The sequence below is a fragment of the Brachyistius frenatus genome, unplaced genomic scaffold, assembly GCF_029030835.1.
Source record: "Brachyistius frenatus isolate BFR_SWC_R1_liver_20210118 unplaced genomic scaffold, ASM2903083v1 Contig_55, whole genome shotgun sequence".
In the NCBI taxonomy this organism is placed as follows: Eukaryota; Metazoa; Chordata; class Actinopteri; family Embiotocidae; genus Brachyistius; species Brachyistius frenatus.
The window spans coordinates 22,491-40,456 of NW_027210654.1; the positions used below are offsets into that span (position 1 = coordinate 22,491).

A 17,966-nucleotide genomic window follows, 5' to 3' on the forward strand; every position below is an offset into this window, starting at 1 on the left:
CATCGGCTACAATCTGGACAGCCTGGAAAAGGTGGTGGAGAAGAGGACGCTGAACAAACTATTATCCATACTGGATAATCCTGACCACCCTCTCCACCACCTGCTGCAGGGACAGAGGAGGACGTTCTCTAAAAGATTCCTCCAGCTCCGCTGTCACAAGGACAGATACAGGAGATCATTCCAGATACAGGAGATCATTCCTGCCAACCGCAATTAGACTGTACAATAACTCACCTCTGGCAAAATACATCACATAACAATAACACTGTTGACTGTGTTTCTTGGTTGTTTGTGTGTATATATATATATACACACACACACACACACTGTACTGTATATACTGTGCATTTTATATATATATTTTATATTTTTTACTGCCATTTTATTGCTTTTCTATTGTTCTATTATTATCTTATTACTTCTGTATGCTGCTGTAGCGAAAAAATTTCCCCTCTGGGATTAATAAAGTAACTACCTAACCTAACCTAAGAATCATTCTTCACTTTCGGCTCCCATATGGAGAAACCCAGATTTCCCCCCCTCATGTGAAGACTCTGTGTTCAGGCTCTGGCAGGAGAAGGGTCTGGACCAACTTGTCAAACTCTATGAAGGAGGAACAATGGAGTCGTTTGAGGACCTGAAGAGCAAATACTTTCTCCAACAGTCCCATTTCTTCCGCTATCTACAAATAAGACATTATATACCCAAAACCTTACATGCTCCAAACATGTGCTTTTTGGAAGAAATGCTCACACAACCCAAACCAAAAAGATTAATTTCTCATGTCTACAAAACCTTTGGCTTAAATCTTAATTACTCTACTGACCACATCTGCAAACAGTGGCAGGTTGACATGGAGTCTGATAAAGGAAAATATATGGACATCAATTATGGAAAACACACTTAACATTCTGAGCTGTAGCTCAGATAGAGACAATTTAAAATATTGCACAGACTGCATTGTACACCACTGCTGAGGGGCAGCGTAGCCTTGGTTCCCCTACATGTAGTAAATGTAACTCTGAAGTTGGTACTTACAGTGCATCCGGAAAGTATTCACAGCGCTTCACTTTTTCCACATTTTGTTATATTACAGACCTTATTCCAAAATGGATTAAATTCATTTTTTCCCTCAAAATTCTACACACAATATCCCATAATGACAATGTGAAATAATTTTTTTTGAAATTTTTGCAAATCTATTGAAAGTCAAAAATGAAAAAAATAAAATAAAATCACATGTACATAAGTATTCACAGCCTTTGCCATTACACTCAAAATTGAGCTCAGGTGCTTCCTGTTTCCACTGATCATCCTTGAGATGTTTCTACAACTTGATTGGAGTCCACCTGGTAAACTCAGTTGATTGGACATGATTTGGAAAGACGCACACCGTCTATATAAGGTCCCACAGTTGACAGTGCATGTCAGAGCACATGAAGTCCAAAGAATTGTCTGGAGACCTCAGACAGGATTGTATCGAGGCACAGATCTGGGGAAGGGTATAGAAACATTTCTGCAGCATTGAAGGTTCCAATGAGCACAGTGGCCTCCATCATCCGTAAATGGAAGAAGTTTGAACCACCAGGACTCTTCCTAGAGTCGGCCGCCCGGCCAAACTGAGCGATCGGGGGAGAAGGGCCTTAGTCAGGGAGGTGACCAAGAACCCGATGGTCACTCTGACAGAGCTCCAACGTTGCTCTGTGAAGAGAGGAGAACCTTCCAGAAGGACAACCATCTCTGCAGCACTCCACCAACCAGGTCTGTATGGTAGAGTGGCCAGACGGAAGACACTCCTCAGTAAAAGGCACATGACAGCCCACCTGGAGTTTACCAAAAGGCACCTGAAGGACTGTCAGACCATGAGAAACTAAATTCTCTGGTCTGATGAAACAAAGATTGAACTCTTTGGCCTGAATGCCAAGCGTCATGTTTGGAGGAAACCAGGCACCGCTCATCACCTGGCCAACACCATCTCTACGGTGAAGCATGGTGGTGGCAGCATCATGCTGTGGGGATGTTTTTCAGCGGCAGGAACTGGGAGACTAGTCAGGATGGAGGGAAAGATGAATGCAGCAATGTACAGAGACATCCTTGATGAAAACCTTCTCCAGAGCGCTCTGGACCTCAGACTGGGGCGAAGGTTCATCTTCCAACAGGACAATGACCCGAAGCACACAGCCAAGATAACAAAGGAATGTCTTTGGGACAACTCTGTGAATGTCTTTGAGAGGCCCAGGCAGAGCCCAGACTTGAACCCAATTGAACACCTCTGGAGAGATCTGAAAATGTCTATGCACCGACGCTCCCCATCCAACCTGATGGAGCTTGAGAGGTCCTGCAAAGAAGAATGGGAGAAACTGCCCAAGAATAGGCTTATAGCATCATACTCAAAAAGACTTGAGGCTGTAATTTCTGCCAAAGGTGCTTCAACAAAGTATTGCGCAAAGGCTGTGAATACGTATGTACGCGTTATATTTTCATTCTTTATTTTTAATAGATTTGCAAACATTTTAAACAAACTATTTTCACTTTGTCATTATGGGATATTACGTGTAGAATTTTGAGGAAAAGAATGAATTTAATCCATTTTGGAATAAGGCTGTAATATAACAAAATGTGTAAAAAGTGAAGCGCTGTGACTACTTTCCGGATGCACTGTATATACACGTGTTTTGGAAATGTGCAAAGATACAAACATTCTGGAGAGAAGTGAAGGACGAGGTGGTTTCTTTGATCAGATATTCATTTCACCTCCTCAATGTATCCTGGCAGATAAAGTGAGCAGTGGAGTAACGACAACGCTAAACTAATTGGAATACTATTGTACATTGCACGAAAGACTATTCTTAAATTCTGGATTACTAAAGATACCCCTTCTGTGGACGATCAGTAAAAGGAAATTCTGGAAGTTCTTCCTCTGGAAAAGTTGACCTACACTCTACATGACAATGTCAAGGGATTCGTCAAGATATGGAAACCAGTCTTAGACATGGTGGACCTCTCCAGACTGGACTTTAACCTGCCAGATTAAAAACACTGGAACCGATGCTGACTTTATGATGTCATAACCAAGATGTACTTATGTCAGACTGGTGATGTGTGAATGTGTTATTATTTGCTGTGGTTGTTTATTTTATTTTATTTCCCTTTTTCTTTTTCCTTCTCTTCTGTATTGTATCCTTAAAGTTCTGGAGTTCTGTCTTATTAAGTTGTAAAATCAAAATAAATATATATATATATATATATATATATATATATATAAAAAGAAGTGGTCAGACAAAACAGGGTTTTGAGGAAATGCAATTAAATTTTCAGTTTCCATGCTATATGACAGAACCAGAAAAATTACATGTAATTAAAGAGATCCTTTCTATTTTTGGTCTATGTAAATTATAACAGTCAAAACCTGTGACTTAAAGATGAATATTCAGTACCACTAATTTCCTTTCAAAGTATTTTCATTATCTTTACCAAATCAAAGAAGGAAATAAAAGAATATTTCATTAAATGTCTTACTGTTGATACTACTTCATATTTGAGATGTTGGGTCTCTCCACCTTCAAAGTGTGTCAAACAGAAGTAAGATAACAAATAATGTCTGTGTATCACAGACAACTCCATCATAACTAATATATACATCTTGGATCAGTAATATCCAATATGCAAGATTATTTCCTCAGACTAAGAAAAAGGAAAAACTCAATAATATGTACACTACTTTTTAAAATCTCTCCTCTTTACTTCTTACTGCACCTCCAACCCCCCTCCCCCCACCCTCTCACACACACACACACAGATAATGAGCTCTGATTGGTCTACTCAGTGACTATATACCTGCAATTAGTGTCATAGTGTTCAGCCTCCCTCCTCTCTGGAGTCGAGAAGCTAAAAAAAAAACCTGTCAACCTTCTTCATTAGCTGGGAGAAGAGGCTGCACTCCTCTCCCTCTCCCATGCACGTGAACCCAAGAAGAATGCAGGAAATGTCAGGGCTGTGGTCCAGGCAGATGCTGGGCCGTGCCCCTGCTGACAGAAGCAGCAGCAGGCAGCAGAGAGACGGTAGCTCCATTCACCATTGTCTTTTGTAATTAAATTGACAGAAGCACTACCTCCTGTGGCAGAGTTCACAGAGACGACGTCCCGCTCTGCCTGCAGTCAGACTGTAATGTTAAGGTGTCTGTAAGAGAGGGAGGAGGATGATGTTCGCATCGCGCCAGGATAAAATACTTCTTTTAGATTCTCAAATGAAGACAAGCATAAAGTCAACCTGCTATGGCGCTGCTTTTATCTTTCAGGGACTGTAAAGCTTTAAAATACATCTATAAGGGTGTTCACACTGTGCTCAGTGTGGAGCCACTTTCAGCTGCTTCAGGCTCTTCTTATGAGAGAAAAGCACCTCTCCTCATCTGTGAAGCCAAGGTTTACCTTTTACAAGAAACGTATCTCTTGCAATTCAGTTCTGTCTAACATATTTACTGTACAGATAATCAATAACACAGTAGGTAGTATTCATCTGTATCCAATCTATACAGTCATCTTGAGTAAATTACATTCAAATAGGGCCATATAGTTGTTAGCAGATATTTGATCCTCCCTGGGCAAATGACATGTTTGGCTGATTTTTTAAGTCAAAAGAAATAGAAAGAAATCCTGCAGCAGACATTAAAAATGATCCTTTCTCTAAATATTAAAGCACAGTTACTTTTCATTCAGTGATATTAAAAAATACCTGAACAGTCTTTGCAAGGAAAAAGGTGCCCAAACTTTTGCACAAATGACAAAGTCTCAAAACTTAATTAACTGGTGAAGCCTTCACTGATATGTTTTGTAAGACAGGTCAGGTATTGTAAGTGACAAATCCAGAGCTGATAAATTGTCGGACTCTTCAAATCTTACGATAAACACTCAGCAACAACAGGGTCCAATGAGCAACTGACTGAAGTTGTGAAATGAAGCTACCTGATATCTATAAACCCAGAAAATAAGAAATAAAGTGCTTCCAATGTTCGCAATGTCTTTTGAAAATAGTCAAAAAGACAAGATGTGGAAGAGGAAGAAAACTTTGAGATTAAAGCGCATGTCTTTGCAGCACTTGATAAGAAGAACACTGACTACCGTTATGCATGGGGGTGAAATATTCTGCTTTGGAGATTGTGTGGCAGCAATTGGCACAAGGAACATTGCACAGAAGGAAGAATGGATTCCAATAATCTGTCAAAAAAAATGTCGTGGTAATTCAAGACATTGATTTTAGTCGGCATGTCTGGTGCAAATAGGCGTAGTTAATGTGTTTGGTATTTTGGTAAACAGAGGCGCAGAGTGCAACTCCAGATCACCACGGCACAATGGTGAAGGGGAGGAATTGATAATTAGAAGGTGGGTCACATCCAACATATAACACCAGCTCCTCTCATTCCCTTTAAACCCGCTGTAATGCAGAGAACTGTCAGTTTCCTATAAATGAATAAGAAGCAGACCAGCACTGCTATCCAAACTTCATGCTGGAGGAAACTGACATACTAGTTTTGGAACTTATTGATCCACCCTCATCTAAATTACTCTTCCCCCGATATCATGAGCCGCTGCTCATCGTAGGAAGCAGTTCTATGATACAAGATAAAAACCTGTCTTACAGACGCTAAATACTGGCATTAATTACATGTCAAAACACATCCAACATGCTGAAATCAGGTGCTAGAATGATGTTGAGAAGTGTGCACACTTAAAGCTCCCCACTGACAAAGAGCAACATGCTCCAAAGGTCACTGATGTTGTGGCGTGAATAAATAAACTGCATCGATGCTTCGAGAGTGCCGAAATTATTTTGCAATCCATAATTAAATGGCCTAATCTTGTGACACTGCTAGATAGCAAAGTATCAGAGCCTAAACTTAGGCATTATCAAGGTCATAAATGCAAGACAGGCACTTAAGAATCCACCATGAACTACTTGAAGAAAATATTTTGTGGTTGCCCATACAGGCCCCTGACCTGAACAGGATTGGAAATCTGCACAGAGCACTTATACATTGTGCGAGACTGCGTAAAAACACACTGGAAAAGGAAGGAGAAACGACTGTCCATAAATCTGGAAGAGCAAGATTAATCCAATGCAATTTGGAAAGTTCCTCATTTTAAAGAAGCTCTTTTCTATTCCTCCTAAGTCATCCTCAGCTGGCTGTGGCACGTAGGTCCTCACGTCCTCTGATTTATAGCATTACAGGAGAGCGTTGTTTTCTATTTTTTAAGTTCAAGAGTAAAAACAATCAACTCCTATAAAAGAAAATCATGATATTTACCCAGGAGGACCCGAGCTTAGCTACAACTGGGTGTTCTGCAGGCTCAAATTTAGGAACCAAAAGCACAAATTAAGACACGAGTAAAAGTTCCTTATTTGAGTAAACACAGGTGAAAAACAAGGCAAACACACCAGTAGGGAGATCCAGAGCCAAGGTACAAAAATATGTCCAAAGGTCAAAACCAAAAGTACAAAAAGGGCAAGGCAAAAAGACTGGGTCAAGAGGAAAGCAATCAAAGGTCACGCAGGTAAATTCACGAACACAAGGAAACACTGGAGCGAGTGATACGAAGGACAACGACAATTTGACACAGGAGGTAATGGAGACACAGACTTTATACACGAGGGCCGGGGCTAATTAAACAGGTGGAAACAATCAGGGTAGGAAGACACAAGGAAGTGAAGAAACCTGGAGTGAGGGACAAGGTGAGTTTCAAAATAAAACAGGAAGTGAACGGGAAACTGAAAATAACAGGAAAATGGACTTAACTAATGGGGACGAGTTGTAACACTGGGAGTGTATCCAATTCACGGGGTCGTAGTCAATAATAATTAAGGCCCGAGCACCGGTGGTGCGAAGCCCTATTGTTTTTCGTAAAAATGTTCTTAGTCGTTCTTGGACGTTAGACGTTCTTATTCTTACGAAAAGTGATTTTCCTTTTTGGAGGCTTTATCATATTCAAAAACTCATGAAAGTGGATACACATATGTCTCCCGGCGAAAAATTTCGTATTCTAGTGGAGTCGCGAGTGGGTGCGGCCAAATGGTTCGAGAGCGCCCCCTAAAGAGATGCCCCGGTGGCCACATTTACCTAAATTCATGAAATCCGGTGGACACGTGTATCACACCTAGACACACGAAAAAGTTACATTACACCATTACGTCAACTCGACAGGAAGTCCACCATTTTGAATTTAGTTGCCATTTTGGCCGATTCTGACACGTTGTACTTTGTCGAACTCCTCTGAGGGATTTTGTCGGACCGACTTGAATTTAGGTTCTATGGATAGAAAACATGTTTGGGATTAAATCTTCTTAAAATAATTCGTTTTCATCGATGTGTGTGCCCGTAGCGTGGCGGCCATTTTGAGCATCTCGCCATGAAACTACGAGTTGCTTTAAATCTTATGTAGATGGACCGACCTGCTCCAAACATCACAGGTATGATAACAGCCCTGCCCTGAAGACCCCTGTGGGGTAATATTCGCTCATAGTCATAGCGCCCCCTGTTGGCCACTGGAAATGACACTTTTCATACTTTCACATTGTACATCGAGCTGGTTGATCACATGAACGTAAAGTCGGGTCACAATAACCTAAACATGTAGTTGATGATATATTGAGACATTCCTTTGACTTTGTCAATGGGCGTCGCCGTGACGATGCGGCAAAGTTTGATTTCTCGCCGTGACAAAGGAAGTTGATGTTTAAGGTCAAAGGATGCTTGAAACCTCACGAAACGTGTCACATACATCCGGCGTGGTGAGACGATACATTTGATGTGTTTTGCGAGTGGGCGTGGCCAAACGGATCGCCAGCGCCCCCTGCTGGAGACAGGAAACGAGACAAAAATAGCAACTTTAAGCGGGGATACACGGTCCCCTCACGCCCTGCATGTCGGGGAGACGGTTTCGGGGAGGCGGCGCGTGGGAGTGCGCGGGCCCGTACATCACTGCTTGCAGTTTTTATTTGTTTTATTATTTATAGTGCTTCTCAAGAAGGACACAGTGCTCTTCAGGGGCAACAACAAGACTTAAAATCACATTAATAGAAATAATAAAATCATATGGTAATAATATTCATAGTAAAACAAAACTAGTCACAACAATCACATAATACTGTCAATAGGTTAATATAGGTTTTAAGAAGATGAATAAAGAGATGTTATACTTTACTGGATTTTGAGTAAATTCTGTTTTATTTGGATAGCGCCAAATTATAACATTACTCATTTTAAGGCAATTCACATAGTTAGGCTGACAAAATTACATTATAGAGAGAAACCCAATACTTCAACAACTCTCATGAGTGAAAGTGTGAAGAAAAAACCCTTTAAACTGGAAGATACCGTCACACAGGACCAGATTCAAAGGAGGGCAGCCATCTGCCCAACAGAGGAGAGCAGAGAGAGAAGAGAACAGTATAGAGAAAGAATGGACACAGGCAGGTTGGTGGGGCCCGTATGGACAGACCAGAACAATGACTCTGTGGAGACATACCGATTCAGTATTCTGGAAAGTAGAAAGGATGTCTGCCTCCAGAAAGAAGAAAAACAAAGTATGAGGTCTTTAATACATGATCGAGTTTAGTCATTAATGGCTTTGTATGCAAGGAGAGGGGTTTTAAATCTATTGATTGATTTTACAGGCAGCCAGTGAAGACAAGCTAATACGGGAGACATGGAGGGTGTCTCTTGCTAAATACCAGCAGTACAACTGGAAGCTTTTTAGCAAATTCCTGGTAATAAGGAATTGCAATATTCCAGTTTAACAGGAACAGGATATTCCTAATTAGACAATATTGATGCAGATGGCTTTAGTGCCAAAGAGGGAGTAACAGAGACATAATCACCAACCTGGACTTAAAGACAGATTTGACCTGTTATGTGTAAGACCATACAAAGCCTTGTGATTAGTAATACTATATTCGAAAAGTTGCGAGCCAAGACATGATGCTTAAATTGGGCAAACAAAAGGGCTTTGTCTTGATGAATAGTCTATCAAGCGTTACACGTTTTAAAATTGTGCAATGACTTGACTGCTAAGGCAGCTGAATACAGCTTTGCATGCATATTGGCATGAGGATTATGAAAACATTAAAGTCTTATTGTTATGGGGTGTGGAGATAAACGGACCCAAATGCAGACACACAGCAAAGTCTCTTTGGAACCAGGTATTTATTTCTCCCCGGTAGTGAGAGCAAACAGGAAAACACACCAAAAGTCTGAGTCCCAATCCGAGCCGGAAGTTGGCTCCTCCGCAAAGGCGGCTGACGGACGGACTGACAGGCAGGCAGAACGCAGCGGGGTGTGGCTTCGCTGGGGGAACCCCGTGGTTCTCCTCAGCAAGCGACAGGCTGACGTAGCCAGGTGGGCGGAGCTTCGCTGGGGAATCCCGAGGCTTCTCCACAGTGATTGGCAGGCTGATGTGGCTTGGTGGGAATCCCGGGGTTCTCCACCAGCGCAGCTGATTGGCAGGGTCGACTGTGTGACACAGGGTGGCCAAAACCTTTGACAGCTGATCTCCGAGGAACGAACTGGAAGGTTTCTTCGTACAGGTGACACCTGTGCGATTCTGTGCTAGGTTATGTTTACAATAATACAACATATATGTATGCCATATCATGTTAATTATATATAAGTCGTATTATCAACTATTAATCCTAAGGGGTAGACGAAAGGCTGTGTTTGTGAATGAAGGTGTAGATGAAAGGCTGTGTTTGTGAATGAAGGTGTAGACAAAAGGCTGTGTTTGTGAATGAGAGTGAGACTGCTGTGCCAAACCAAAAGGTCACAGGAGGAGGTCTGCAACCTTTGGGGTCATATTCTGTTTCTCTTTGAAGTACTGTGTAAAACCAAAAGGTCACAGGAGGGGGTCTGTGACCTTTGGGGTCACATACTGTTGTTCTTTGAGTCATAAACAGGAACAGACGGCTGTCGCGAGAACTCCAGGGTGTGAAGGAAGACAACCACCACCTCGACCAATCAACAAAGGATACATCAATACACATGACTTTTTGGTGTCTGTACTATAAGAAGACTAGGCCAGGAAAAGTCAGGAAGTCAGACTTCGTGAACTGACACATACTCTGTTGCGGTCAGGGAAACATAGTCTGGACCCAGAGCTCTGTAAACTGATTATTCTGCTGCTGTTAAATAAATATCTTGAAGCCTGACATCTTCTCCTGTTGCCTCATTAAAGAACACGAAGAACTGGAGGCTGACACATGTTGGCTTTGTACTAGCAGGAGCCCAAGTCCAACAATTTGGTGACCCCGACGTGATGAGGACGGAGAAGGGAAGGCGGTAAAGAGACAGAACCAGCAGCGGACATCTGGTCAACGGTGACAACAGTGGGCCCACATCTAAGAAGGTAAGCAGACACCTGTTTTAACAAAGTTCTGCAATTGGATATTGTCAAATTATATTGTTGTCATGGTGAGGACCTCGATGTCCTAGTAAGCGGCAGAGTAATAAGCGTCAGACGGGGGTTAGAGGCCCAAGACGATGTCTGAACCACAAAGGTTAGAGTCCTCCGAGACGGGGGTTAGAGGCCCAGCGTCGATAAAAAGTAGGGGCTACAGGCCCATGGTAGGGTTTGGAAACCAGAGAGGTTAGAGTCCTCCAAAAATCCCAAGGGTTACATACCTGGATCCGTTAGAGGCGGAACAAAAGATCGTTGTATAAGGCGTAAACTTAAAGAGGCCCGGCGATACAACGTGTGTGAGGTCATTAATTTTCTTATGAAGAACTGACCACTGCAGTCCGATGTTGAAGTGAAATTAAAGACTGTTGAAAGCATTTAAATACGGGGAAATGTGGGTGGCTTCCAAGAACTAAGCAAGTTTTATAGAGACCGCCAGTCTCGGCAAGTTCTTGTTCTGTGGGGACAAAGGGTGGTGTTGGTGAAGAAGTGAGCGTGAATTAAAAGATTTGTGGTATCTGGGGCGACCCCTAGAGTGAGACCGGACTGAATTTATTCAGCCTAGAAGCTTGTCTCACTAGATCCACAAATTGACCTAAAGGAGTCATTCACACTCAATCTCCACGTGTGTGTTGAATTATCACTGTGTGGTAGTATTGAATAAACAGTAAAAACATTTTTTTTTAAAAAAGGAGATGGAAGGTGAATTTGATCAAGAGTGTGTGGAGTATGGGGGCTGTGGCCCAGAAGTGAATATAGGAGAACAGTGGGTTCTCATTAGGATGCAGTTGAGTAGTGGATGTGACAAGGGAGTCAGAAAGAGAGAAATGAGAGAATATGATAAGTTATGGGACGAACTGAAGGAAACATAAGGTTTCCCCGCGGACCAGGACATGATGGTGGTGTGGCCATGGCTGAGTAGAGCAGAAAATAAGACCAGACAAGACATAAAGAAACGTGAAGAAGGTGGTCCTAAGGGGTGGACAGAAAAAAGGAAGTGGAAAAAGGAAAAGGAAGAGATGCAGGATAGGAGAAGAAGATTGCATAATATGGCATTAGCAGGCGGAGCCACACAGCAAGTGTGGGAGAGTAAACGGAAAGAGCAGGTGAAGAAAAGACCAGATGAACAAAATTACTGAGAGAAAGATAACATAAACAGAGGCAGAATCTCAGTCAGAAATAAAAAAAAATTGAAGTAAGCGAAAAAATAAAATCAGAACAGAATAAAACTAACGCTGAAAGATCGCGCTAAAACAAACAAAAACTTAGAACAACGGAGACAGACAAATGACTAGAATAATCCAGAACGTAATAATATATATAAATAAAAGAATGGGAACAATTAATAATAGTGATAGTTAAAAATGAAATAATAAAAAAAATAAAAAAATAAAAAAAAAAGATAGAGAGAGTGAGGAATCAGAGACAGGGAGTGAATCACACCACAGCGAGACAGAATCAGATGAAAACGGCCCGGCAGAGTTTGCAGCCCAACTTAGTGGGTGCTTGCTTCTCTCCGCCCCTCTCCCAAAGCATAAACCTACCACAGAACCACACTCACACTCATACAACACCCGCTCCAAGGATAGACCCAGTCACATGATGATGCCCCTCTTAGACAGAGGCCCTGGAAAGGGGCCGGTGTATCAGCCCTTTTCGTTCACAGACATGAATGGCATCCTGGAAAAAATGCCCAGCCCAGCAGAAGGGGGTGGCACATGGATGACAAAGTTCTGCCAACTCACCCTGGCTGCACACGAGACCACACAAATTGAGACATCAGCCGACACAGGGACCGAACGAGATGATTCTCTCTTCGCCCCTAAGGCCACAACAATTGGAAAAGCAATGAGGGAGAGGTTTCCCCCACCGCTGGGTGCGATGCACTATCTGACATTCACATACAAAGACGGAGAGAGTGTGGCAGAATTTTTACTCAAGTGCAGGAACACCTGGACGGAGGTGGCTGGGACACATCCTAGCTCGAGCCCCCTGCAAACCACTCTTTTCCGCAAAGCTGTATTAGGAGGAATGCCACGGTCAGTACAGGATAACATGGAGGCTAATCCAGACATGTTAGGATCTGACAGCCAACAGTGGGAAAAACATTTAGCGCACCACACTAGAGCTCACCAACAGAAGCAAAAAGAGAGGGATGATGGTCTGAACGCGGCACAGACCCAGCTGATAAAGCTGCAATTAGAGGATGCTCGACGTAGAGCTACTGAAACAAAAAGAGGTCACAAGGGAGAGGCGCAAATGGTGTTACAACCGACACCTCAACCCGACACTTCAAACACGCACACACCACCGACTCAACCACAGCAGACACCGCTGGCTCCACCTCCACCTCAGACCCACATGATGATGCCATATGTGCCCTCTCCACAGTATTCTAATTGGCCACCCGCTCCTCCACAATACTGGCAGGGGCCCAGACAGAACAGGGGAGGGTTCAGAGGTAGAGCTCGGGGAGGTGGCATGAGAGGGGGACCACCCAGAAGGGACGGCTGTTTTTTGTGCGGACAGGTGGATCATTGGGCCAAGGACTGCCCACACAGAGGGGGATACTATCCCCCAGGACCATGCCCGGACCCCCCTCCATTCCCTCCGCAAGGCCATTTCCACCAAGCCCCAAACGCAGGTGTAGCCCCACCCCCACCACCTGGACAGTACCCCCAGATGCAGGACCCCCGCTCACATGAGGGGTGGTTCTGAGGAGGCCCGAGAAACACCAGCCATGTGGGGTTGGCAGACCCCTACATGACAATGAGAGTACTACAAAAGGACCTGCCCTTCCTAGTAGACACTGGTGCTCGCTATTCTACGCTAGCTGACAATGTGCCACCAGACAAACTCTCACACTCGACAATCAAGCTTGTTGGATTCTCGGGAAAATCTGAACACCTGCCTCTCACAACACCACTCCATGCGGTAGTGGCTGGACAGTCGTTCACACATCAGTTCATCGCGTCCCCAACCTGCCCTGTAAATCTTATGGGGAGAGACATTTTGATTAGAACAGGAGCATCCATTTTGTGCAGCCCAGAAGGAGTGGTAGTGACTTTTCCAAATGGCACGTCTCTAAACTGCTCGTTGAACTCGATGTGTTCAGGGTCACAGATGATGTTGTCCGCAGACAACTCGCCCTCGGCACCAGGCAGATGGGCGGACATCTATTGGGGAACTGTGCTACCGGAACCCACCACCGGGGGCGGAGTGTGGTCAACGTTTCAGGAGTGGAAACCCTGGATTGCCACTCTCCATCCTTATGCTCCTCCCTCTGATCCCCTCCATGTAACCCTATATTATGATCAGGATGATGATGAAGTATATTACGAGGCATTTGAAAAGGAAGTGGTGGATGTGGAATGGTCAATACAGTCCACATGCATTTTTATGGGTCCAGAGGGGATGGCGGCAGCGGTTGACCTGACATGGGACCAACTACAATGGTATAAAATGTCCACCGAGGCTACACCATACATCACACTCGCAGTACATACGGGACATCAGGCCAAAGACTTGGGCCCAATGACCAAACGATTGCTCGCACAAAATGATTGGCTACACACCCAGATTCCTCATCTGTCTTTCTCACCTACTGAGAAGACATACAGACTTACACAACTCCTCACTGACAAGGCAACCCTGGAACACCAACAAATTGAGCGTTATCCCGGCAGGGAAAAGATTGACCACCCCGACTCCGCTCACATGCTGGACTTACTGCCACAGGCATTATGGTCCACAGGCCCCACTGATGTGGGCTTCTGTGGTGGAGTCAAACCTATCACATTCTCACTCACGGATTACACACCCATTTGGCAGAAACAGTATCCCCACAAACAGGTAGCGGAGGTAGGCATAGGAGACACTATTGTCGGTCTTTTAAATGCAGGAGTGTTGGAGCGGTCGGTCAGTGCATGGAACACACCTATCTTACCCGTTGAGAAACAAAACACCGGCAAATATCGCATGGCACACGACCTGAGACGTGTTAACAGCGTGGTGGCAACTCCCACTGTACCTGTCCCAAATCCCTACACGGCAATGTCAGGTCTCACACCAGACCACAAGTGGTTCTCCTGTATTGACCTGGCTAATGCGTTTTTCTGTCTGCCATTAGAACCATCCCTGCGTGATATTTTCTCATTTACATACCAGGGTCAACAGCTGCGGTACACACGCATGCCACAAGGTTTCATTCTCTCGCCGGGGTTGTTTAATCAAGCCTTGAGAGACCAGCTGACGAATCTGACGTTAACACCTGGTGTCGTACTGATCCAGTATGTAGATGATGTGGAATATAGATCTGCTTAGTGGAATATAGATCTGCTTAGTGCATATGAGGGCTCATATGTTGTACGCTAATACAATATAATTTGGGTTGTCTTCCACCTAAAAGTCATGTATATTGATGTATTCTTTGTTGGTTGGTGGAGGTGGGGGTTGTCTTCCTTCCCCCCCTGGAGTCCTCCAGACAGCCATCTGATAATGCCTCAAAGAACAACAGTATGTGACCTTTTGGTTTGGCCAAGCAGTATCACTCTCATTTACATACACAGCCTTTTGTCTACACCTTAAGATTGGTAGTGATGGTACGACCTATATGTAAGTAATATGATATATATATATATGTGTTGTATTGTTGTAAACATATCCTAGCACAAAATACATACTGACTGTAAGCATTGTAGAACACATTGCTTATGCAGGAACTTAACACGTTGGGGTCACAGTAGGGTGCAACTCACTATCAGATCAAAAGGGGGATGCACTGAGACAAACATACTATGCAAATGTCCCGCCACAATCTAGGCAACGCCTCTTGCTATAGTATAAGTGTATGTGCCGGAAAGGGGGAAGTCAGACTCCAACAAAGAGACCTCAGGTTGATGTTGGGCTCTCCAAGATGTCTTGTATGCTATGCAGGATATCTTGTAAACTACGCTTAATAAAAATCAACTAAGACCGGTAAATGCCTAAAGACTGCTTCTATCAACGGACTCGGGGAAAACAATTGGGGACAACAATTTGAGATACAACAATGACCTCCTCTTAGCAGCCCCGAACCCCGCCATGTGTCTTAAGGCCACTGAAATGTTGCTACTCCGGCTTTTCCAGATTGGATTTAAGGTCTCTCGGTCCAAGCTGCAATGCTGCTGCCAGTCAGTGACGTTTTTGAGCAGGGTTGTGTCTCAAAGGGGGACCGGCGTGTCTGGATCACATAGAGATACTGTCCTGCATCATCCCAAACCAGTCACAGTCAAGGACATGTTATCATTTTTGGGGCTGACGGGATTCAGCAGACACTTTGTCCCTTTGTATGGCTGTTTGACTGCCCCGTTGAGGGCTATGGTGAACGAACAGGACATGAGGAACCTCAGTGCACCCTTAATCTGGACCACACAGGCTGAAATGGCGTTTATATCACTCAAAAATGCCCTGAGCAATGCCACTGACCTGTCAGTACCAGATTACATGGCTACATTCTATCTGGATGTTTCTGAAACAGCCCAGACAGCAAATGGTGTGCTGTTTCAGAAAAAGGGGGGTGACAGGAAGGTGTTGATGTATGTAAGTGTGACAGGAAGGTGTTGATGTATGTAAGTGTGACAATAGATGCTACAGAGAACAGGCACCCACCGTGCACAAGACATGCAGCAGGAGTGGCAAAGATTTTGCAGAAAACGGCACATATAGTCATGCAACATCAACTGATAGTACTCACACACACACACAGTCGTGGCACATGTGAATTCTACAGCGTTAACCATGTCATCACTAAGACAGACCAGGATGGACAAAACACTGACAGCACCACACATCACATATACACATAAAGGCATAAACATGGCAGACAATATGGGAGGACACAGGTACCTCCTGGTAGCCGTGAATGCATACACTGGCTGGCCAGAGGCAATACCTGCTAAAAAAAGAAGATGCAAAAACAGTGATAAAATTCTTGATAAATCATGCATGGGTTTCTTCATCGCATCCGTTCAGACAATGGCTCCCATTTCAAAAATAAAGACTTACAAGAGGTAGAAAAACATTTGGGCCTAAAACACGCATTTGGCACGGTCTACCACCCTCAGTCACAGGGGAGGGTAGAAAGAATGAATCAGACACTGAAAAGTAAAATCTGTAAGGTATGTGCGCAAACCAAGCTGTCCTGGGTGGAGGCTTTGCCAGTAGCATTGATGGCAGTGCGCAGCTCTGAATTCTACCACAGAGTTCACCCCTTTTGAGCTGCGTACTGGACAGCAGTTTCCAGGTCCAGGCGCAGGGAACCCGGTGACGATCGAAACAAGTTCTTGGATGAAATATAAGCCATACTATGATCAATGATCAACTAACAGCTTTGGTGTCAGGTTTCTCTACACAGGTGACGGAGACCAAAGGGGCTATCTGAGCAGTTGGCGGCGACCTCGCTGATGACGGTGTAGAATAGGATGGCGTTGGACATGCTGTTGGCTGAAAAAGGGGGTGTGTGCCACATGTTCGGGGATCAGTGCTGTACTTATATCGCCAACAACACAGCTCCTGATGGGTCAGTCACGAAAGCCTTAGAAGGTCTGAAAATTCTTTCCCAAGAAATGCATGAGATGTTAGGGATTGCTAATCCTCTGGATGATTGGTTAGGAAACTGGTTTGGGAAATGGAAGAATGTGGTGGTCTCGGTATTCCTCTCGATTTTAGGGATGTTGTGTGCTTTTGCATTGTGTGGCTGTTGTTGTGTTCCCTGCATTAGGTCATTGTGCAGCCGCATTATCGTGGCCACTGTGGAGAAGACGGGCAACCCTCCTCCCTACCAGATGTCTTTGCTCCTGGAAGGGGAGCTGGCCGGGAGGAGGATGATGAGGAGAACGTTGTGTAGAATTTGTTTGTATGCACTCGTGTCTCTTTTGCGTTGATTTGCGTTCCCTTTCTTTCTTACAGTTGTTGGTCTCCTGTGGGAGACCAAAAGGGGGAATTGTGCGATTCTGTGCTAGGTTATGTTTACAATAATACAACATATATGTATGCCATATCATATTACTTATATATAGGTCGTATTATCAACTATTAATCCTAAGGGGTAGACGAAAGGCTGTGTTTGTGAATGAAGGTGTAGACAACAGGGTGTGGTTGTGAATGAAGGTGTAGACGAAAGGTTGTGAATGAAGGTGTAGATGAAAAGTTGTGAATGAAGGTGTAGACGAAAGGTGGTGAATGAAGGTGTAGACAACAGGGTGTGGTTGTGAATGTGTGAATGAGAGTGAAAGTACTGTGCCAAACCAAAAGGTCACAGGAGGGGGTCGGCAACCTGTGGAGTCACATACTGTTGTTCTTTGAGGCATAAACAGGAACAGATGGCTGTCGCGAGGACTCCAGGGCGTGAAGGAAGACAACCACCACCTCCACCAACCAACAAAGGACACATCGATACACATTACTTTTTGTTTTCAGTACTATAAGAAGACTGGGTCAGGGATAGTCAGGAGGTCAGACTTCGTGAACTGACACATACTCTGT

The 17,966-nt window shown here is 44.0% G+C and overlaps 1 protein-coding gene across 2 annotated transcripts in view; it reads right to left on the reverse strand.

The window, feature by feature from the left end:
* Window positions 1–455: 455 nt before the first annotated feature.
* LOC138624757 (uncharacterized) overlaps window positions 456–17,966 on the reverse strand; it is an 84,191-nt gene continuing 66,680 nt past the window's right edge. For both annotated transcript variants that reach the window (XM_069705229.1, XM_069705231.1), the window contains exon 3: window positions 456–497. The gene's annotated coding sequence lies outside the window, so the exon portion shown is untranslated. The remainder of the gene's footprint in view (window positions 498–17,966) is intronic.